We start from the raw sequence: 23,923 nt of genomic DNA, 5'->3' as shown, positions 1-23,923 counted from the left end.
AATTTTGCTGTCCAGCTACTGTGTGTACAACTAGTTCATATTATAAGAGGAAGCCGTATCTATCTACAAAAATAAGACATACAGTAGAGACAGAGAGCGAGAGAGGAGGTAGTGAGGAGGGGTCAATGCGGGCAAAGGGTCGATATCTCCACCAGAGTACAATGGGGAAAGCATCACACTAAGTGTATCAGTCACAGTCACAGTTAACAGACACTCACTGACACCCGCAGCCAGGCTAAAAGACAACTGGTGGCACAGTGGGCTCATCTTCTCCCTGCAGACTGGTTGCATGGTTAATAAAGCTTTTCTTTTTTTTATCAATAAAGCTTTTCATCTCAGTCCCCAGCCCAGTGCCTTGCTAATTGATGTCCTTTACTTTAAAAAAAAAATAAAAACAAACAAAAACATCAACATTTTAAATTAAAATCACTTTTTTCTTTTAAATAATAATAAATGTAAATAACTAGAATTTCGCGGGCCTTCGGCCCGCTCATCCCAGAGTTGCGTTGCCCCGCGTTGCGATACAGAAGTCCACAGAGACAGAAGTGCACAGTGACACGCGTTGTATGCAGCTGTTTTGTGTTGCAGCGCGCGTGTAGTGTTGTTGTTGTTATCCATATATGCGCCTCGGTTCGTCCCGTTTGTTCCACGCCAGGTGTCGACGCAGTCGTTGGCGCAAGTTTCTTATTATTTTAACTGTGTATGTAATTGCGGCTAGTAGCACACTGTTTTTTTTAGGAGCACGATGAGAAGTTATCAAATAATGTGTTTGAGGGCCCTCCTATATACAGCTTTAGTCCCCACACGTCTCAATATTTGCCATTGACAAAGAACAGAGAATTTCGGTCGAAATGCCGCTAAATATGACGTGAATTAAAATGTATTATATATATATATGTTTTTAATTGAATGTAAATACTTTACTTATAAAAAAACCTGGCAACCCGCACCCCGCGGTCATTTTCCGCTAACCGGAGCGGTGCTCCCTAGCCTGCTGGAGGGGTTCACATCATCCCATGCAGCCTCGAGAGGAAAAAGAAGGGAAATAAATGCAGCCTTGAGCCTACCTACCAATGTGGTGTTGTGGAGCTTGATCACGTCCTCCTCCTCCTTTTCTCCCCAAATTGCCAATCCCAAGAAATGCAAAAGTTGCCTAGTGTGAATACTTCCACAGCCTAATTACTAAAGGATAAACTATCAGTCTTCTCCGAAATCGGTCAATGTTTGTCAACTCAGCACGTGTTGACAACGCATAGTAAACAGAAGCCGTGTGTGTGTCACACCAAAAGTGGTGACCTATAGAATCCTGTACATAGAAGCATCACGCAATCGTCTCCCTCCCTGTGTGGGTCACGTGGTGGGCTTTGAGCAAATGGGAGAGGGACTGTAGTGTTGCCAGGTCCGCGTATTGTAAGCGAGTGGTAGTGTGTGTAAGTAGCGTGTTGAATGGCATTTTTTCTGTGCTTGTTTTCATAGACGTGGCAACAAATTAGGCGGGGGTGTCGGTGCTTGTGGCGTGTTTGTGTTTATTATTGATATTGATGTTGTTTGTGAGTGTGGACGGGAGGCGGCTGTAGTGGCAGTGCAATGACAGTTTTTACGCGGATGGTGTTGAGTGTGGGCGTGCGGCGCGACATGAGGAGATAGCCGTGGATCGACGCGGAGGGTAAGGCTGTGTCGTCTTAGTGTGTTGTTGCAGTGTGTGTTGCAGCGTGTTGCAGCGTGTCAGTGACGTAGTAGCTGGTGACTTTATTTTCCTGGTGTGGGCACACGTTTTGGGCACACCTTTTCAAATGTATAATAGATTGATGCGACGAGTCGTGAGCCTGTCGATATGCTATTTTCAGATTTTCGCCTATAATGACAAGCATAGAAAAAGTATGCCAGGCCAGGGTTTAAGACAATGATTAAACGAACGTCACCTTAATGATGATGCTATTAAACATGTCACACAGACAATGACAATCAAATGGAAAATGAAGGTTGGTGGGGGAATCATACATAAAAATGAATTCCTTTGATAAATCAGACCAGGAAAAACAAAATTAGCAGCTACTCATGACAGGATGAACGAACAGAAAAATTGTAAACTAGTAGAGCTTTGAGGAATGAGGGTCTTTCTTCACATTCGGCTTCAAATAAAGACCTCCATTGTGAGCTCTCAGCAGGCGGCGTCCGCAAGACACAGAGGTGGCCTGTGGTTGTGGACTGCAAGGCCTTAGCGTTTCCATTCCTCCTTCCTCTAGCAGTCACTGGGAAATATAGAAATAAAGGAAGTCACAGAGTCGGAAACTGACATGCCTCATGTGTGTGTCTGGGGGGATTTTTATATGCTGCATTTATGCCAATATAACCCATGTGTACTGTCAGCAATCACCTAGCAAGGCTGGGGCACACTAGCTTAGGTCCTATTCAAATCAAATCAACCTTTATTTATATAGCACATTTTAACACAACCAGAGTTGACCAAAGTGCCTCACAACAAAAGTTGTGAATTAAAGCTGTGTTGTGAAGTTGTGAATTAAAGCAAAATACATCAATCAGAATAGGCCTAATAGGCCCAAGATACAGTAAGCAATGAGCACCTGCTCTCTGTGAGGCAGAGTTACATGAAAATCCATCAGGGGGGGGGGGGGGGGGGGGATTTGCTTAATTATGCACGAGATCTGGCAACGGATTTCAAATCCTTCAAGTCTCACAGGATTTGGTTGAATGTGAAATTGTGAGAAGTCTTTTAATGTTGTCTTGTTTTTTTCTTTATCCTACCCTTCTTCCCATTTTTAAATAATCTTTTAACATGACAACTGAACAAAACCTCCATTATTGAGAGAGGAAGTAATAGAATTCAATGGTTAATCAGACCACATCATGTCGGATGTGAGAGACTTTCACACCATGAGCGTTTTAGCAAACCCAGAATAGGTAGAGATAGTGAAACTGCTTTCGTGAGGAGGCAAGTTGCAGCTTGAATTCTGACTTGACAGCTACTGTGGCGCCCATCCCTTAGTGCTTGTTACTATTGGTTGCGTAGTCTAACAAGAGGATTGGCATGTTCAGACAGTTTCACCTCCACTAGATGCCTGCTTGTTACTATTGGTCTCTGGTAGTCCAACAAGAGGATTGGCATGTTCAGACAGTTCCACCTCCACTAGATGCCTGCTTGTTACTATTGGTCTCTGGTAGTCCAACAAGAGGATTGGCATGTTCAGACAGTTCCACCTCCACTAGATGACCATTCACTTTTTATGCCTCTGGCAACAGGTTAAAGGTCACACATTTTCACAATAACACTATAATTGCTGGAATTGCACGTTGCGTTAAAATGTTGTTGCATTGTAATTTAGTAATTGCAATGTCATAACAGGTTTGTCTGTGTAATAACAGACCGTATTCCCCCTTTCACACCTATGATGAAAGATCACTGAGGCCATGTGAAAGGGGATTATATAACAGCACTCATACTATTCCTCTGACATTCACCCTGTTTTACACCCTAAGCTGAAATACCACAAGAATTATGCAATACTGTGAATGTAAGAGGGAAAGAAAATATCTCTGCTTCTCTGGGATACATATGTGATCTAAATGATCCTGAATATCATTGCAATGCTACAGGTCTATATAACATTGTTTCCTACTGGTTCTCATCATAGGGTCTGGACCTAGGGGCCTGCAAGGGTCCTTGAACGGTCTCCAGCTGTATGGTTGATAATTAGGAACCATTTGGTTCAATTTGTACATCCTCTAGGTAAAGTAATACAAGATTGCATCACAAGGTGGTCTGTGGCCTAATGCATATCAAACTGCGGTTCCCTGAAATTAAAAAGGTGACATCAATGAGACCAGTAGGCCTTTCAAAATAAATAGTTTAATAAATAGTTTTTGCTTTTGCTTTTTGTTTTGCTGTACATACTGTAAAACAGTGGTTCTCAATCTTTTCAGGCTGTGACCCCCAAAATAATCATATTTGAACTGGGGACCCCTCAACCTGATAAGCACTTGGAATGCATGAATTGCTAAATAGCAAACTGCTACTAAATGGCCACAAAGCCAAGGCCATGCTATTTTCTCCAAATAGCCTAGTCAATGTCCCCTCAAACATCACCACTCTGGATGGAGTATCCATTGAATGGGTTAATTTGTATTGGGATCTGGTTGGACAACAAGTTAAACTTCAAACACCACATTGATGCCTTGGCAAAAAAGCTTAAGTTTCTTCTACAGAATGAAGTCCTGCTTTTGTAATGCTTCTCGCAAAAAGCTGGTAACAGGCCTCTTCCTGTCACAGCTCGATTATGGCGATACCGTCTACCGTTTTGCTAGTACCTCAACTCTGAGCAAACTTGACCCCTTGTTTCATGCTGAATTGAGGTTCATAACCAACTCCCCTATAGGACTCATCACTGTACTCTGTACGCCCTAGTTGGTTTGGTACTCCTTAACGTCTCGCAGGTTGCTACATTGGTATTCTCACATATAAAGCCATTCTTGGTAATCTCCCACTTTACATTTGCTCTAAATTTGAACTTGTCCAAAACACAAGGTGGTCTGTGGCCTAATGCATATCAAACTGCGGTTCCCTGAAATTAAAAAGGTGACATCAATGAGACCAGTAGGCCTTTCAAAATAAATAGTTTAATAAATAGTTTTTGCTTTTGCTTTTTGTTTTGCTGTACATACTGTAAAACAGTGGTTCTCAATCTTTTCAGGCTGTGACCCCCAAAATAATCATATTTGAACTGGGGACCCCTCAACCTGATAAGCACTTGGAATGCATGAATTGCTAAATAGCAAACTGCTACTAAATGGCCACAAAGCCAAGGCCATGCTATTTTCTCCAAATAGCCTAGTCAATGTCCCCTCAAACATTACCACTCTGGATGGAGTATCCATTGAATGGGTTAATTTGTATTGGGATCTGGTTGGACAACAAGTTAAACTTCAAACACCACATTGATGCCTTGGCAAAAAAGCTTAAGTTTCTTCTACAGAATGAAGTCCTGCTTTTGTAATGCTTCTCGCAAAAAGCTGGTAACAGGCCTCTTCCTGTCACAGCTCGATTATGGCGATACCGTCTACCGCTTTGCTAGTACCTCAACTCTGAGCAAACTTGACCCCTTGTTTCATGCTGAATTGAGGTTCATAACCAACTCCCCTATAGGACTCATCACTGTACTCTGTACGCCCTAGTTGGTTTGGTACTCCTTAACGTCTCGCAGGTTGCTACATTGGTATTCTCACATATAAAGCCATTCTTGGTAATCTCCCACTTTTCTAAACAATTCTAAATTTGAACTTGTCCAAAACTCTCTCAAGCTCAGTTCAAATGCTTGGCTGCGCTATGTCGTGCCCCCAACAAAATCTGAGGCTGGGAAAAAAAGCCTTGCTTTTTTGGACACTGGTCTTGGAATGACCTACAGACCAGAATCAAACTGGCTTCTGTGATTCCCCTAGTGAGCTTTAAAAGGATTGCCATGGGCACACTTCCCAAACATTGCTCCTGCTTTCACGTATAGCAAATGTTGGTTCTCTCAGTGCTTCGTTTTTATATATTTAGCTTTTATTGGTTGCGTTATTAGACGTTCCTGTTCTCCCTTTGATCTTCTTCGGTAGTAGGTACCGTATTTATGAGCGTTGCATGTTTGTCCTGTTATTGTCTTGTATTTATTGTTACTGGCAGAGCTGTGTCACTTATTTTGCCTCTTCTCTTGGCCAGTTCACACTTGTAAAAGAGACTTCAGTCTCAATGTGGTTTTTACTGGTTAAATAAAGGTTACATAAAAAAAGTAGGAGTTGAGGCATTCCATTTGCGGCTCCACAGATCTACAAGCTCACAACGCCTCTCTTAGCAAATTATAGTTTATTGATTACTTTTGATGCAGTAATGGTCTTTTTCAGGTATTAAAAAGGTGTTCAAAGTCCTAAAATTGTCACTTCACTGTCACTTCACGTCCCCAAAATCACAACCCACTAGGTTGAGAACCACTGCTTTAAAGAGTAACATTACAATTAAAAGTGAACAACAAAAGAATAACAGTGTGTGTGTGTGTGTGTGTGTGTGTGTGTGTGTGTGTATGTGTGTGTGTGTGTGTGTGTGTGTGTGTGTGTGTGTGTGTGTATGTATGTATGTGTGTGTGTGTGTGTGTGTGTGTGTGTGTGTGTGTGTATGCTAGACCTAAAAAGGCCCGGAGGATAGATGGACAGGTGATACATCACTCTAAAATACAAGAGAAAGTTTACCCACTGTCCACAATCCACTGCCCAAGTCACCGTCCCTCACGTGTGCTCGCCAAGCGGAAGACCCATTTACCACTGCTACACTGCCTCTGGCGTCACTCCTTACACCTCTGCATTTCTCCGCTGGCCCCCATATAACTCTATGGCCGGCCCACTGTCCACAATCCACTGCTCAAGTCACCGTCCTCACCGTCCTCGACATGTGTGCGGTCATAGACCCGCCCGCCCCTATGGGCACATTGGGCAGTATGCGGAAGTACCGTCTATTTCCATGCTCTGACGTCAGTCACTCCACCTCTGGGTTTCCAACACCAGGGACAAGCATTCCATTCATTCATTCCTGCCTGCCAGCTGCAACAACGCAGGAATGCTCTAGTGCTCTCCCTGCTGTAGGGCAGGACAGTCAAAGCCAAAAAGGGGCGTGACCCAAAATAAATTGCAAAAGTAATCGTTCCAAGGTTTTTTATGATCCTTAGGGTCATCCAAATATCATATTAAAAATGGATTATTATATACATTTTGGATCATTGTAAATTCAGGGGTTGAACGTTGGGGTATACCATTGAAAACCTATATAAAAAAAGGCAAAAAATTCAAGCATTCGTTTTTCACGAAAAACACTCTTTGGGCTAAAAACGGCCATAGCCACTTAGCCCGTAATGTGATGACCTCATCACATTTGTGAAAACACAATTTTCTTCATTACACACCACATTGTCTCTTGTTTTCACTGTTTAACATCTTATAATCAGTCGTCTTACATTTGCCACAATACAGTATTATACATACACATACATATACATACAGTCAGAGTGTACAGTACACAAGTACAGTACGAGTACAGACTACAGTACGAGTAGTGTACAGTACAAGTACAGCACGAGTACAAAGTACAGGCCATGTACAGTACGAGTACATTACAGAGTACAGTACCAGTACATTACGAGTGCAGTAGGATTACAGTGTACACTACGCGCACAGTACCACTACACAGTACAGTACGAGTACAGTACAGCACGCGTACTGCACAACTACAGCAGACATACAGTACAGTATGCATACAGTACGAGTAGTGCCGTACAGTACCAGTGTACATTACGAGTGCAGAACAAGTACAGCGTACACTACGTGCACAGTACACATACAGTACGAGTACAGTACAGTACAGCACGTGTACTGCACGACTACAGCAGGCGTACAGTACAGTGTGCATTACAGTTAGTACAGTACAGATACAAATACACTCTGACATTTCCTCCATAAAATAAAACTGATAACCACATTTTGGACTGTTGTGACTTTGTCTACCTTTGCTCCCGTGATTTTGTCTGTCTTTGCACAAAGGCCTTCATTGGCCATTAACGGTCACTTACGGTTTTCAAGTATATGGAATACACATCAACATACTACAGTACAGTAGAAGTAGTACAGTACTGTACACTCAATACTTACTGTATGTATATGTACTGTAACTATTAATGGTGATCTTCGAGCACTTCACAATTTATGACATATTATTTCCCCTGGGTGTGGGTGTGTCTACGTTGTGCAGACATCCGCTACTACATGTGCAAGACAGAATAAAGGGTTCTAAAACTGAGCTAAAAAAGGAAGTGGGCGGTTGTCAAATCCCGCAATTTCCTTCGTCCGAATGGCGACGCGTGGCACTAAAAGTGAGCGACCGAAGGCCAGAGAATTCCTAGTGTAATGTAATACAAGACAAGAGAAAGTCAGGAGGACAGTTCAAACAAATATCTCATATGCCGCATTTACTTTGCAGCACGCAACATAAGCACCGCGTTTCGTTACCGCAGTAATCCCAAAGGTTGAACAGCAAAGACAGCTGCATAAGGCTCTGACCGATTACATCACAAAACGACCTGCTTCCCAAGGCTAGACCCCAATTAATGGACAAATTATCGTCCATTATTTTGCAGCCAATGTGTCCCAATTTTTATTTAAGTATAATAATAAATAAATAAAACTTTGATTATGTGACTAATCAAAGTTAAATATTATTTTCATATACTGAAGTTTAATATAGGCTATTTAATTAACCACTTATGCCGTGTACTTTGTCATATAACATACTGTAGTGAAGATAGCCAATTCAATCTAGTTCACAACATGTCATGATGCATGTGTTGTGAGCAGGTAGATCTGCATTTTTTGGGTCTGTCTGTCCGAGCACGAAATAGCTTTTGGTTGGTTTTCACAAGGAAGTGTCACTGTTGCGCAGCCTAACACACACATACATATTAACTGTATATGTGATGATTTGGGGTGTTACAGTACAGTACAGTGACAGTACAGTACAGGGACCCCTACACGGTAACTGTCATTTCTTTTTTTGTATGATAATTTTTATCCCACAATTTTGTAACCCAGTTTTTTCACCCAGTGCCAATTATCTAATGTAATCCTGGGCGCTACACTTCCTCTGCCAACCTGGGGGGGGGGCACCGGACTGACCTCATGCCTCCTTCTATGCATGAGGAGTCCAAGCTGCTTCTTTTCACCTGACAGGGGGGAATTTCCCTGGCCGGACGTAGCATTATTATTTTCGATAAAAAAGCGCTAGGATGTGTGTACACTGGATCCATCAGACGTCCATTAGACGTTTGTACACGTCCTACGGTCTGAATGTGTTTTAATGACAAGCTGATATATATATTTTTTAAATCACAGTTAAAGGATATTTCTCTGTTTATGTCAATTGATTTATTTGCTTATAAGATAAATGGTCTCGAGTTCAGCAAATTATAAAGTAATCGAAATAGATAGTAAATAGTCATTGTGGTAGGACAGTGGCTCTAAAAATCAGACGAAAAACTCTGGCATAGGTCAAACTACCCAAGAGCCCTGTGTGTCACTATGCTTTAGACATCAGAAGGCAGATTTAACCGACTCTATCACAGGACTGGCAGGAATTCAGTCCTCTGGTTCTTTCAGCATTTCTCTGCAAAAGCTGGAACGTGTCAGCATTCAGCCAAAAGAGGGAAGGGTGGGAAGACATTACGTAGTCGTGGGCCATGTTTGGGTGTACCTGCATGAGTGTGTGTGTGCATGCATGTACAGTATGTGTGTGCATTTACAGCATATATGTGTACTGTGCATGTGTCTATGCCACCTGTATCTGCATGTGCATGTGATCCTGATGTCGGCCCACTGGCTATAGTATTCCTTCTATACTGTCTCAATGTAATTACTACATATAGGAAAACGTTGTGGGGCTTGGTCTCCTGCGTCACCAGCCTCCAATCGCAGCGTAATCCAGGCCTGCTTTTTCCACACACAGATTATCAACATCAATTCCTCAATCTTGCTCACCAAACGGCAAGATGACGTGGTTAGTGAAACGACAAGACTGGATATACCAGTCAAACTGCTGCTGCACCCCCTGCAACCGCATCTCTCATCCTGTCTCAACAAATCCGTTAAAAGGGGCACAGTCAACTGAACACGCAAGCAGCAGATCAAGTCGCCAGCCACCTGTACACAAAGTGAATGAAGGAAGTAGCTCAAAGGTTTGAGTTCCTCCTGGTTGCCTGTCTATCTATATGGTACTGTACTGTAATGAAAGCTCATATAGTGGAGTTGAGCTTGTTTCTCTTCTCCTTCTACAAACAAGAGCATGAGGAAATGGCTGACGGGATATGTTTACACACCCCTTCCCCCGCGACGGTTTCACAAACTGCCTCGCGGTGACATGACATATATCCGTCCGCACTCCGCAGTTCCCGTAGAATGCAGTTACTCATTTTGTTAATAATTACAAAGAGGCTGAGGCCAACATCTCGGTGCATCGGCCACGTCCTGAACGCACTGTGATTTACTGATGCGCAACCTCTTGTGTGCTGTAACTTACTGTACTGTCCACACTGGGCTGTGTGAGTCGTGCTGTAACTTACTGTACTGTCCACACTGGGCTGTGTGAGTCGTGCTTATCACCCCATGAAATCACTCCTCTGAGCCACTGAGCTCCTCCACTTTTGGAGGTCTGAGAGTAAACATAAGCCCTCAGCGGTGGTACACAGTAAAATTCTCGTGTTAATTTATCTAGTTAGGTCCAGCTTATCTTTTATTTACAATTGTAACCAAATGGACCCATACAGGTCTATTTGTTTACATTTGTACACATTGTTACAAATGGCTATATTTGTACACGCAGAGGATTTTACTGTGCAAGACATTTGCTTAATTCAGGATTAAAAAGCGTGTGTCTCACCCCCCACCCCATGTGCTCCTCCTGTCACGGACAGACACGGGGTTAGAAACAGGGAGGTGCTGGAGTCAATATTTACCACTCCACACACACATACATATACACCTCGCCGTTGCTATGGAGGTGATTCTAAGCATTCCAAAAGCAACAAACTCCGAGACACACAGGGTACTTGTTGTTCCAGGGGGGAAAAAAGGAAAAAATAAAATAGCACAAAGCAGCAATTTTATCTGGGAAATTGAAACAAGATTAGAAGAGCTAGGCTCCGTCTCTGGAAATGGTGTGGGATTTCTGACACTTCCTGAAATCACTTAATTGGGGGGAGGGACATGCATGGAGGGACATGCATGAAAGAGAAAGAGGAGAAAAGGGAGAGACAGAGAACACCTGGGGAAATTATTTCCATCATGTTGTCTTTCAGTGATTCCCTTTTATATATTTTATATAGGAGCAGAAGGTGCGATCCCTTATCCCTTTGTGTGTGTGTGTGTGTGTGTGTGTGTGTGTGTGTGTGTGTGTGTGTGTGTGCGCGTGGCTGCACGCGCGTGCGTGTGTGTGTGTGAGTGAAAGAGGCAGAGAAAGACAGACAGAGACAGACTGTTTAACTCTGATACTTGATTAAAAGCAATCTGATGCTCTCAGATCACCTTCTGTTTACCATAACTACCCTGATCCAATTTTATTATTTTGGTACTGGGCTCAGCAAGAAAATATTTGGGCCATTTTAGATGAGTTGAAGTTACGTATATTGTGAACTATGCACAGACAAATATGTTTTATTCCATTTACTTTTTACATTTGACCAAATAGCCAATCGACAGCTATTTCCTATTTTCCTTTTCGAAATAGGGCTTAAGTGGTTAACTTAACTGTAATCAACTCCACTCTCTTTATGACACTAAGGGGGCAGTATTATGCGTGTCTTAAGTACCAGGTCTTATGACTTAACTTAAGACCTGGAGGCGTGGTCAATGCCATTTGGCTATTCTGAGTGGCCAAATGGCATTGATACTGCCCTAAATCTCAAACACCACACACCAACACTTCTCCATTTCCCCACTGGTAGCACTACGTGGGACATTGTGGGACAAAATATTGAAATATGAGCGAGAGACAGAATCTTACGACTGCACACAACTGCAGACATGGCATCCTCATCTTCATCCTCAGTCCAGCACGGGCTGGACTGCCCGTGCCCGTCCAAACCTCTCCGAGTCACACACATAGAAACATCCCCATGCTTCCATGTTCTGGGTTCTGGCTGGATGAATCATCCCTCCACAGACTGGGTTTCCATGGCAAGTCCCATGCCAGTCAGAATAATTTCCCACACCATGGTGGGGGAGCAATCTAGAGCATCACACGGGTGAATGCTGCAAGATTACAAGTAAATGTGTATCTGTGCCTCACAGCTTGTCCTAAACTATTTGGCTTTGTGAAGATCACCATGGCCAGTGGAGACTTCTTAAGACAAAACATGAAAGAACACGACTGGCTGAATCCCTCAACCATTCCCTAGACTGGGTGTGACAAGTGAGGCTTAAAGAGACAGACAGAGGCATTACAGTCATTTCCTCCAGTTACCTCATCAGGCTCGTTGTTACAAAACAGGTAAGAAACACCTGGACAATATAAAATGACACAGCAAAATAGAGTATAAACGCAGAGCCATTTTGGTGTGATTTCAACATAAAAATGGATGCATAAGAAAGAAAATGCCAACTGTTGGAAAGGTGTGAGGGCAAATTAAACTTTGCAGAAAAGCGTGCCTTGTTTTATGACCCGAGGCCCATGCTGCTGATGATAAATATAGGACATAAACAAGCACAACTGCAGCATGTGTCGCTGCTCCTGAAAGCTGGGGGAGATCAGGAGCATCTCTGGCTTCCATATAGCATCAGGACTGCAGTGAAAGGACCTCCGGGTTTGCAGTGTATTGTGCTTGTGATGAGAGAAGCCCCATATTGTTCCTCTGGGGTGTATTAAACACAGAGAATAGACTGACTGGTTTACTGCTGTACTGTTGCTCACACGCATGCAGTACTTCTATGTTGCTTCTAGATTTTTACTCTTGAGTTGACGCTCAGGTCTTAGGCCTACAGTATATATATATATATACTGTATATATCAATATCATTGGCTTCCTTTCCCCCTCTTGCCACTGTCTAGCACCGCTCCTGTGCTCCATCCTCTCATCTAAATATGGTCATTATGTGCAGCGAGACCGATGATCTGTGGTCATGTGTTCAAAGTAACAGGGAGTCTCGAGGAGAGCTGGATGGAGGAAGGGAAGGGAAGGGGAAAAAGATAATCCTCAAGGGGTTTAGCTTTCTTCTCCCTTCCCTAGTTCTTATACTCAATCTCACTCGCTTGCACTCAATCCATCTTCTATGTCCCTCTCCTACTCTCGAATCCCGAATCCTTTCTCAAGAGCTTTCCAGAGGGAAATGATGAAAATAAAGGAAATCAATTCCTCCAGCAGCCAGGGATCTATCAGCCATGTGTCATCTGAAGAGGAAAATCACACCTGTGTGAAGTAAGTGGTGCAACTCCGCGTGGGGGTCCCCGGGGGTCCCCAGAACTTCCAGACCCGCATGAACGCGCCCAGGGTGCCGGCCCGGTTCCGGCAAGCCGCCCCTCGTCCAAAACGGTCGAGAAATGACAGAGTTACCGTGTGGGGGTCCCTGGGGGGTCCCTCTACTGTACTGTACTGATACACCTGAAATCATCATATATACAGTTAATATGTATGTGTGTGTGTGTGTTAGGCTGCACAACAGTGACACTTGGTTTTGAAAACCAACCAAATGCTATTTTCGTGCTCAGACCCAGCCAGGCAGCCAGCTAGGCAGCCACACACAAAGCTACTTAATGAAGTGGTTGCACCACTTAAAAATATCCTCTTTCTCCGCTACCCAAATATTATTGATCTGGTAGTAGTAGAGGGGTGGGGGAACAACTATGACAACTGAAAAGATAAATAGAAATGCTATACACTCTTCTATGACATATCTGTGTTAAACACAGCCGTGCAAGTGTGTTAATTTACAATTTACAATTTAGGCATTTAGCAGACGCTCTTAATCCAGAGCGACTTACATTAAGCAATAACAAAAAGCATGGCATACATCACATGTATAAAAAGTTTAACTATGTTAAACTATGAGCGAGTGCATTTTCACCTTAAACTCCATCACAGAGAGAATCTAACAGATCTACAAGCTCAGTTCTGAGAGTGGCTATTTTTGGCATGTTTTCGAGAGAATATACTGTAAATCAGGTTATGATGACACAATAAAAAGGAATGAGCCAGGTGAGTACAATCATGCATAGGTGAGTGTGTGTGTGTGTGTGTGTGTGTGTGTGTGTGTGTGTGTGTGTGTGTGTGTGTGTGTGTGTGTGTGTGTGTGTGTGTGTGTGTCATTCCCAGGTTTGTTAGAGCTCAGTCATGGCTGAGGAATGCAGAGTGGAGGACAAGGCGAGTTCCAACTCCTCTCCTTGGAATGCACAGGGGGGCAGGTAGAGACAGCGTCCTTCCACCCAGGATGTGCAGACTGTATTGCTGCCTTGGGACATGGATGCCGAGCGAGGAACATTCCCAACATCTCTCACTGACAGTGGAATAGAATGCAATGTCAAACAGCCACGTTCACACTAACTAGATAAAAACACATCAACAAAACAAAAAGCAAGAATGTTCAGAAAAATAGCAGATACTGTATACAAGCTCACAGCGCATCACTACATGCCACGCTGCGAGCTTATACATCCGCTATTTTCTTTTTTACATTTTGGAAGAATCTCGAAAGTGTGAGAACGTAATAATTTAAAAGGCATTTGTGGAATCGGCCTCAGGTCTTAATGGGTTAAGATACCATATCTATGCTTGACCTTACACTTGAATGCGGAGGAAGCAGTCCGTAAAGTAAACCATGCTATACATTGCTATATCCAGCTACTCCTGTAGTAAACTCAAACTGTAAACAGTGCACAGATCCTGTTCAGGCATAGATACTTGCAGCAACAGCAGCAACAGAACTATAGTATGCAACCAACTACATCAGAACAGCTTGTGGCAGATACACTAGCACCCTTTTTCCTTAGAGACAGACAAATAAGAGCAAAGAGCAGAAACAACCACCTTCATTAAACTTTTAAAACGTGCTCTTGTCACGCACAATCACCAATTATAAGGTGGCCCTGCACAGTAAAATCCTCAGTGTTGATGTATCCATTTGTAACTCAGACTGTGTACACAGTTAAGCCTAAATTACATAAGTATACTCTCAGTACAAACTCTGCCAGATTACAGATTGGTGAAAAATGTTTTATTTACACAAAAAGGTTCTGTGATTTCAGCTTTAAAACTGAGGATTTTACAATGTGGCATGCAATTTCTCAGATTCTCAATCATAGGTGAGGGTGGCCCTGACACTGGAGTCACCCCTCCACAGTACAGAATCAGCTCTCCTGAAGGTACACAACTACCTGCTCCTCTCTTGCTAACGCTGGGGACTGCGCCGTCCTACTGCTGCTGGACCTCAGCGCAGCATTCGACACCGTGGACCACACCATTTTACTGCACCACCTCCAGTCCCATGCTGGAGTCCAAAACACAGCCTTGAGCTGGTTTGAATCTTACCTTAAGGACAGAAGTTTCTCTGTCAATATGGGTACCTTCTCCTCTCCCCCTGCCCACCTCTCCTGCGGAGTCCCCCAAGGATCCATCCTAGGCCACATCTTGTTTTCCCTCTATATGCTTCTCCTTGGCCAAATTATCAGACAATATAACATCTCATTCCACTGTTACGCAGATGACACCCAACTATATCTCCCCTGAAACCCAACGACCACTCCACACTAATCAACCTAAATAAATGCCTCACTGACTCATCAAAAGCTGGATGGCACAAAACTTCCTACAACTGAATGACAGTAAATTTGAGATAGTATTATTTGGTCCACCTGACTACATTACACAAATAAAAAATGATCTTGGAAACCTCTCCACCCTTGTCAAACCCCATGCTAAAAACCTTGGGGTGCTTTTTGATTCCGCCTTTAAATTCAACAAACAAATTAACACCATAGTCAAAACAGGTTTTTTCCACCTCCGCTCCATCGCCAAAATTAAAACATTTCTTTCCACACAACCTTGAAATAGTCATCCATGGCATGCACTAATATCATCACGTCTAGATTATTGTAATTCCCTCTACACTGGAATTAGCCAGTCATCCTCATCCAGTCTCCAACTGGTGCAAAACGCGGCTGCCAGACTCCTGACTGGCACTAGGAGGAGAGATCATATCACCCCTGTCCTGGCCTCTCTCCACTGTCTGCTGGTCCGGTTCAGAATTCAATTCAAAACCCTTCTTTTTGCATACAAATCACTAAACGGACTGGCCTCCTCCTACATCTCTGACCTCCTATCATATACCTCCTCCATTAGGACCCTCAGGTCAGCGGCTCAGGGGCGACCATGCCTTTGCTGTCGCAAGTCCTACATTATGGAACAGCATTCCTGTTGCTGTCAGATCTGCCCCCTCCGTTGAGAGCTTTAAGTCCAGACTCAAAACATTTTTATATTCACAAGCCTTTCAGTCCCCTGATGCTGTTGCACTTTTATACACGTTTGCCTTGTTGCTTTTAAACTGCTCTTAATGCTTTTCTTTTCTACTGTACCATAACTATGCATTGTTTTTATTGCTTTATTTTACAGTGGTGTATTGTAGTGCACTGTATTGTATTGTTTTCTCTGACCTGTGAAGCACTTTGGTACGATGAGTCGTTTTTAAATGTGCTATAGGCCTACAAATAAAATCGATTTGATTAGATTTTCGCAGTCTTTTTTTAACAACTCCTTTGTTCACCAGGCCCTTATTGTCTCCACCAGGCCGAAGGCATGGGGAGAGAGTATGTTTTGTTGTCTCCACCAGGCCGAAGGCATGGGGAGAGAGTATGTTTTGCACTCCGTCCGTGTGTGTGTGTGTCCGTCCGTGTGTCCTTCCGTCCGTCCGTTACCAGCTAATCTCCGGCACCGTTAACCCGGTCGATGCCAAACTTTGCACACACACTCCCTGGATGCCAACGATGAACCTCTGCCCCACATTTTCCAGAACGGCCTGTTATAGCGCCACCATGAGGCAGCTTTTCACATGTTTTACCTAAAACTGCACCGATCTGCGTGAAACGTTGCATGCACACTCCCTAGAGGCCACGGACAAACCGTTGACCTGCATTTTCCGCATCTGCCTTTTAGAGCGCCACCAGGAGGCCGACTTTTGTAAAACACATTTTTGGATATTACTCCTCCAGATTCTGTCCAGAAATCTCACAAATCGTTACACACTATCTCTATGGTCATGTGCTCAAGTCGAATCTGTCCCATATTTCATATTCCATCCTAATTGGCTATAATTAGCTTTCACAGTTTGCAAGATTGCCCCGTTTTGAACAAAAGCCTCAAATCATGAACGCAGCATGCAATTTACGTGAAATCTTTCACACATTTTCTTACTAGGCTGAGGAATATATACCACCCTTTTCACATTGACCTGTTATAGCGCCACCAACAGGTTGATTTTTGCAAAACACATTTTTGGAACAAAATGCCTCAAAAACATGTTTATATTAATCCTAAACATTTTGCCAAACATCTCACACAGTCCTATCCTCCTGGTGGAGACCTGTGCCCAGAAGGGCACTTTTTCTAGTTTCAATATTAAATTAGGGCTTCACTTGGGCAGCCAGGCGGGGGCGGGGGCTAAAGCTGCCTCAGAGTAGGTCTGGCTGGGTGGCTGCTGCTGCCGTCGGATGACAGGTGTGGCATTAGTGCCACCCTTTGCGTACAATGCATCAGACTGCTAAGGGGGCAGGGAGGAGGAAGCACCCAGAGAGCCACCACTACAACACATACAGAAGCATCAGGACAAACAGGGATGACTGGAGGTCACAGCCCAGGAGAAGCCATCCAATTCTGCTGCTGGTGTTCAGAGAATAAGCAACACCCTAGTGAAAGCATGATTGATTTAACTCCATGCTCCCTGGTTGAATTATTCACCTGTTGAATTATTCACCCATTTTTCTATTACAGGGCAAGGTGTTTTAGGTGGTTGCATCGCTTACTTCTCCTAAATTCGTCTCCCGAAGTATAATGAGAAATCTGTCTCCACGGCCATTAAGGTCCATTGCTATATTCCGCAAAATAATCACAAAATACTTTCATGTTAATATCATGTAGCCGAGATGTGAAGCATTGATGCACAACCTAGTACAGTGCTGCATGCATCAAATATATTTCCAGTACAGTAAGACTATTAGGTTTTTGAGTGATGCCAAGAAAAAAAACATACAGTATGCCATTTAAAAAGCTTTTTATAGCACACTGCACTACAACAGTGTTTAAAATACAAGCCGAACCTAAAAATCACATTCATCAAATAGGCTTTATAATCTATAACTGTATCTATACAAATCCCTGTATACACTGAATGTACTTTTTGTTTTACTTTTCAGCTGTGGTGCTTCACATTTTTGCTATGGTTTCAATACCTCAAAAGGTCCAAAACGTGAAAGTGGAGCCCAACCGATACCAGATTGTTGGGTCCATGGCAGCCGATCCAGTGTACTAGACATCGATTACCGATGTCTAAAAAGCCAATCTACTGTTTAAAAAATATATATACTTTTGAAAACCATCAACTATGTATAATGAGTCGTGACATATTATAAAATAAAATAGCACATATATTGGCCACAACGATATATCGGTCAGGGTTGTACATGAAAGGATCTGAGATGACAATGTTTGCTCACATCCTCGTGAGCCAAGAATAAGGCATGTTTCATTTGGGGAATTCTTCTCAAAAAATGGTTCCTGTTATCTTGGTTTCACTGAACATTATAAGTTCTGCCAAAATAAGGTAATGATGAGCCTTGCTGGCACATCATGTTCTATTAATACCGAACTGACACAGAACTCCTCGTCAACAACGAGATCATCAAAAGGAGGAAAGAACTCATGCTACTAGTACGCAGTGTCAACTTATCCACTTGAAACACTCATGGTTAAAGGTGGTGTCTAATGTCTATGTTGTTAAAATAACTGTTAAATAGTGTGTAACTTGTTCAGTAACAGGGGTTTCTCCAGCTCTTTATTAAAGGAATAGAAATTCGACCAGTTTTACCCACTCAGGAATAGGTTAAAGTAAGGTTAAAGTTCTCTCTGCTGATTGGATAAAATTGGTATCTCGAACGAATCATATATTTTATGTTTACTAAAGAGCTGGACAGGTGGGGAGACGGTTACTGAACAAACACTAGCAATCGGAATATAGAGCTTTAACTTTTTAACAAAAAATAAATACAAATAAATGGTTTTACTATTGTTACACCCCTTTAAATGAACACTGATTATTTTACTGTGCATGAGGCAGAATAATAATAATAGAATAATAGAATAAGAATAGACCAATCGGGTCAGGGTAGAGACTAGAGCAAGTGGCATGTATTTTCCCAGCATCTCCTCACCCAGGCTGCTCTCCCACAGCTGTGGCTACACAAAAGACACAGAGATGTATCTTTCTGCATGCCAAAGACCCTTTTCCTGTCACCAGAAAAACATGCAGCAGGGGGCTTGTTTGTGTGTGTGTGTGTGTGTGTGTGTGTGTGTGTGTGTGTGTGTGTGTGTGTGTGTGTGTGTGTGTGTGTGTGTGTGTGTGTGTGTGTGTGTGTGTGTGTGTGTGTGTGTGTGTGTGTGTGTGTGTGTGTGTGTGTGTGTGTGTGTGTGTGTGTGTGTGGGAGAGACGAGGGAGTGAGACTGATAGCCCTTCCACACCGCCAACAGTGGAGGAATTGAGTTGAGATGCATGGCTTGTGTCACCCTGGCTTGTTTCCAGCGCAAAAGGACAGGAAGTGGTCAGGGATCCTAGGAGGACACACACAAGCCCGCTTCTGTCCCTCTCTATCAAGCCAGTATCTGATACTCTATTCAAATGGACTCCTCTGATAGAGAACTGGAGGGAGATTGATAAATCAGAGCTCTACAGGCCTGGATTCTTATTATTATTCAACTGCTAAGTCTAACGGGTGCAATTGATGCAGCTTTGTAGCTGCATGTTTATGCATACATAAAGCCCCATGTTGAACGTTTCCACTGTGGTCACTAATTCAGGATGTTAATTCAGTAGAATTAACTTGAACTTTATGAGCAATATAGCCAGAGAGAGAGAGAGAGAGAGAGAAGAGAGAGAGAGAGAGAGAGAGAGAGAGAGAGAGAGAGAAAACAGGTGGCACTGGCATTCCCTTGCCCTTGAACATAGCTGGATGCAAATTACCGTATTACCAAAACTGGGCCAGACCAACAGAAGTTTGGTGCCACATGAAAAATGTAATAGATCGGTCAGTGTGAGGTCATCACAAATCCCATGCCTGCCTTCCCAAATCTAGCCTATATATGATTCTCTCTGGAATCAATTACTCATCTCGTTTCCAAATATAGAATAAGGGTAGATGCTTGTAAGTACTCTGCAGCCATAGGGTAATATGTTGTTTCAACAACATACAATAAGTTACTCATTACTTTTTTCCAGTCCACCAATCCAAAAACAATCCAAAAAAAAGAAAAAACATTATAGGGCCACAAATATACACTACTATTCAAATGGGTGAAATGGGTGAGAAATTGAAACTGTATAGGTGACCTCTAAATGCTCCCCTTCACCCTCCCTCTAGCTTTGAGTATGTGTGCACAAAGGCCATTTTGAAAGTGGAAGCAACTCATCTTAAAAGAGGCTGATTCTCTGGCCATGGAAACAAGCAGTTCATTGAAGCCAGGCCCAGTGTGTCACCCTGACAGACAGACTGTTCCAGTAGAAGCGGGAACAAAAGGGGCCAGGCCACAACCACGTTACCAATTAACAGGAATTTCAGCCTCAAGAGCCACTTTCCAGCAATCCTCATTGGAGCTGACACAACCTTCTACGGCTTTCATGGGAGGGCATTCACAGGATTCCAAGGGGCATTAAGGTCCCCTCTGTGAAGACTGAAACTGGCAGCTACAAGTACAATGGACCATCTACGTGCCACTCTAGAAACACTTCTAATGTCAATGCAAGTTAAGTTAGGTGCATATTCCTGTTCAGGATGCGTGCTTTCAGACTAGTACAACTGTTAATCTTCATATGATATTATATATAACACACACACACACACACACACACACACACACACACACACACACACACACACACACACACACACACACACACACACACACACACACACACACACACACACACACACACACACACACACACACACACAGTGTTTTTGTTTTGTGGAACTGTGAATTGAAATTGTGAGGATATGGAAAAAAACGCAGACTGCAATCATCATGCATGCACTGACATGTTTACCCACAACAGTGATTAATCTCCAGCACCAGCAAGCATAGTGCATCATGTCATTGGCTCAATATTGTACTGTTCTACTGCCATGGAATATGGTGCTTTCCTGTTGCCGAACACTAGTATAATTCCTCCAGGAAAATACTAAAAATATCAACAAGGTCAAAGCCTGCACAGGATTAGTCTAATGCTCCAGTGATAATCAACATAAGCAATTCATGTTTTATTAAGAAAAAATAAATTGCATTGCATTTCATAAATAAATAAAACCAGCCTATGGTAGAACATTTTGGATTTAAGAGAAGATTTTTGGACTACAGCCAACAAGAAAATGGATCTTGCTGCTTTTGTTTAGAGGAGAGCTTTCAGTATTGCAACGACACATGCCAAAGAGGAACAGTGGGCATAAAAGTGGGCATGCCATGTGTGTGTTCAGCATTATCGCTTGACAGCATGTGATTTACTTACTATGATGTCAGTCACATAGCCTACTGTCACTCTGGAGTCTTGTACACCTTGCATTGCAATACTGACATTTAACTGTCTCCGACAGAAGATATTTAGGCTATGTATGATCAGTGTATATCATAGTATATGAGATATGAGATGTGTCACGTGATCCGTTCAGTGTCAGTGATCTTCTCAGACAGTCAACTTTTACACCCCCAACTGGCTGAGAACATTTTGGTTGTGGTTATACTTAACAGCAGTGCTATGAACGACCATGATGTTAATATGTATAGATTAAATTATAGGCTATATCTGCCATGTAGGCTACATATGACATGGCTCATTACTGGGTTGAATGATAGCAGCACTGGAATTATGGAAGCATACAGAGATTTGCTCAAACTCAATTACTATTAAACAATCTCCATCTCTCTTTGCGCGCACGCGCTTGCGCGCGCGCACACACACACACACACACACACACACACACACACACACACAATTGTTTTCACAACTCCCCTAAATGCCAATCTAACATTTTAAAACCAACTTCCTATGGACTATATATATTTCGGTTTCAATTGGGAATGTGCGCAACACATCATGTCGAGACACACTTTAGAAACGAAAACGCTAGGAATGTATTTGAGTCCAACAAGTCTATCTTGAATTAATTAAATCCCGCAGGTAATAGTTTAAAATGCTAAGATGTACACATCATTAAGCTGTATAGGTACATGACAAGACAGTGCGGCATTGTTGAGATATCCACGTGTGACGTTCACGAATCACGTTACCCTCCTCATTCATGTTAAAACAGCTCAGAATCTCGGTAACTGACAGTGTCTGTAGAAAAATAGCAAGACAAGTTACTCACCTAACGCGTAGGCAGCAGATGTGGCGTTGCTCTTCTGCTGATCAGTTTGTTTTTTAGCTTTGATCATCAAGTATAATATATTCGTGAAAGAGGGGTTCTAAAGACGAGACGAAACGCTCTCAGATGATCAGATCCCAATCGCGATGTTCGGATGATGATGATGCGTACAGCAGACAGTCGATGTCAAGAGTGATGAGGGATCCCATTCAACTGGAGGGGCGGGCTGTAAGGTCATGATGATGGGGAATGCCTCCCAAACGAAACTGCATTATAGAAAACCCTGCTGAGTGCAGCGGACATTTTCATCAGAAAACTCTGACCTGCTATGAATGAGTCTGTCCAGAGGCCCACCCAGCCGCCAGATAGGAGCCGGAGGACCTAATATCGCAGCAGCGATACCTGCTGCGCCTGGCTGCCTGCGTGGGGGAAATCACGACCAAAACATTGGGGAGTGCAGACTGGGGGTGGGAGCCTAAACCTCGTCGTAGAGCAGTGTCGAGTGTCGCGTGCCGAAAGTAGCAGATATACAAGCTCACAACGTGCCGCATCCGCGACGGGCTGTGAGCTTGAAGATTTGCTATATTCGGGACAGCGGATTGAAGAGATGTGATAGGTCGTAAATGTTTGCATAATTGATAACTGACTGGCGTATCGTTGAAGCCCCACCTTCAAGGGAATCGTCAATCGAGGTCATATTATTTGGTCTTTGCTCAAATTCAAGTTCAATTCTCATTTTTTGAAAGTAGAATGGCCAAAGTGACTAAAATTGAACATGAACAGAAAGACTTTTAAAATAAAGAAGAAACACACAAGAGGTCGTATTTAGTTCATTTGAAGTCAATCCGTTGAATTATTATTATTATTATTACTGTGTTGACCATATCCCCTATACATATCCGTGTAAATATAATCAAATGATTGTTATCTGATTAAACTACATTTTTGTTCAGCTATATTGAACAAAACAAACAACAACCATACTTGCATTTACAAGGCACCTTGCCTGTATTGTACTATATTAGTATGTTAGTCGCGTGGTGTCTTCCAAACCAATACATCTATCAGTTTGCCTGTTTGTATACAGAAAAGACTCTGACCAACATAGAGTAGACTGATGTGGATGTGGACCATCTTTCTGTGACAAAGTGCTGCCACCTGGTGCTTGAATGTGACATGACATGGAAACCAAATGTGCTGTGAACAAACCATGCTGTATAATTATGTAACTAACAATCCAAGCTCTGATTAAGAAAAGCAATGTTAAATTCCAAGTAGTTATGGTTATCACATACAAAAATATGGTCAATGGTAAATCATAAATGTGTTCATTGAAATCTATTATATAAGATACTCAGTGGTGGAAAGTAACTAAGTACATTTACTATACAGCCTATTAAGTACAATTGTGAAGTATTTGTACTTTACTTGAGTATTTCTAATTTCCAATACTTTTACTTCTACTCCACTACATTTCAGAGGCAAATATTGTACTTTTACTTGAAATGGGACATTCTGTATAATGAGTACTTTCTACTTTTGGTACTTGACGTACATTTTGATGCCAATACTTTTAATCAAGTACATTTTGAATTCCGAACTTTTGCTTGTAACAAAGTAGTTCTACATTGCAGTATCGATACTTTTACTTAAGTAAAACAATTGAGTACTTTTCCCACCACTGAAGATACTGTAGGTAGCATTACTTTAAATGCAGCACCACATCAA

At 42.6% G+C, this 23,923-nt stretch overlaps 1 protein-coding gene across 2 annotated transcripts in view; it reads right to left on the bottom strand.

Moving 5' to 3' along the window:
* The window catches only part of src (v-src avian sarcoma (Schmidt-Ruppin A-2) viral oncogene homolog), a 41,197-nt gene extending 18,534 nt beyond the window's left edge, over positions 1 to 22,663 (bottom strand). For both annotated transcript variants that reach the window (XM_079517659.1, XM_079517660.1), the window contains exon 1: positions 22,199 to 22,663. The gene's annotated coding sequence lies outside the window, so the exon portion shown is untranslated. The remainder of the gene's footprint in view (positions 1 to 22,198) is intronic.
* Positions 22,664 to 23,923: the final 1,260 nt, after the last annotated feature.

The sequence above is a fragment of the Electrona antarctica genome (assembly GCF_951216825.1).
Source record: "Electrona antarctica genome assembly, chromosome: 2".
NCBI lineage: Eukaryota > Metazoa > Chordata > Actinopteri > Myctophiformes > Myctophidae > Electrona > Electrona antarctica.
This window is presented reverse-complemented; position numbering and strand designations above follow the sequence as displayed.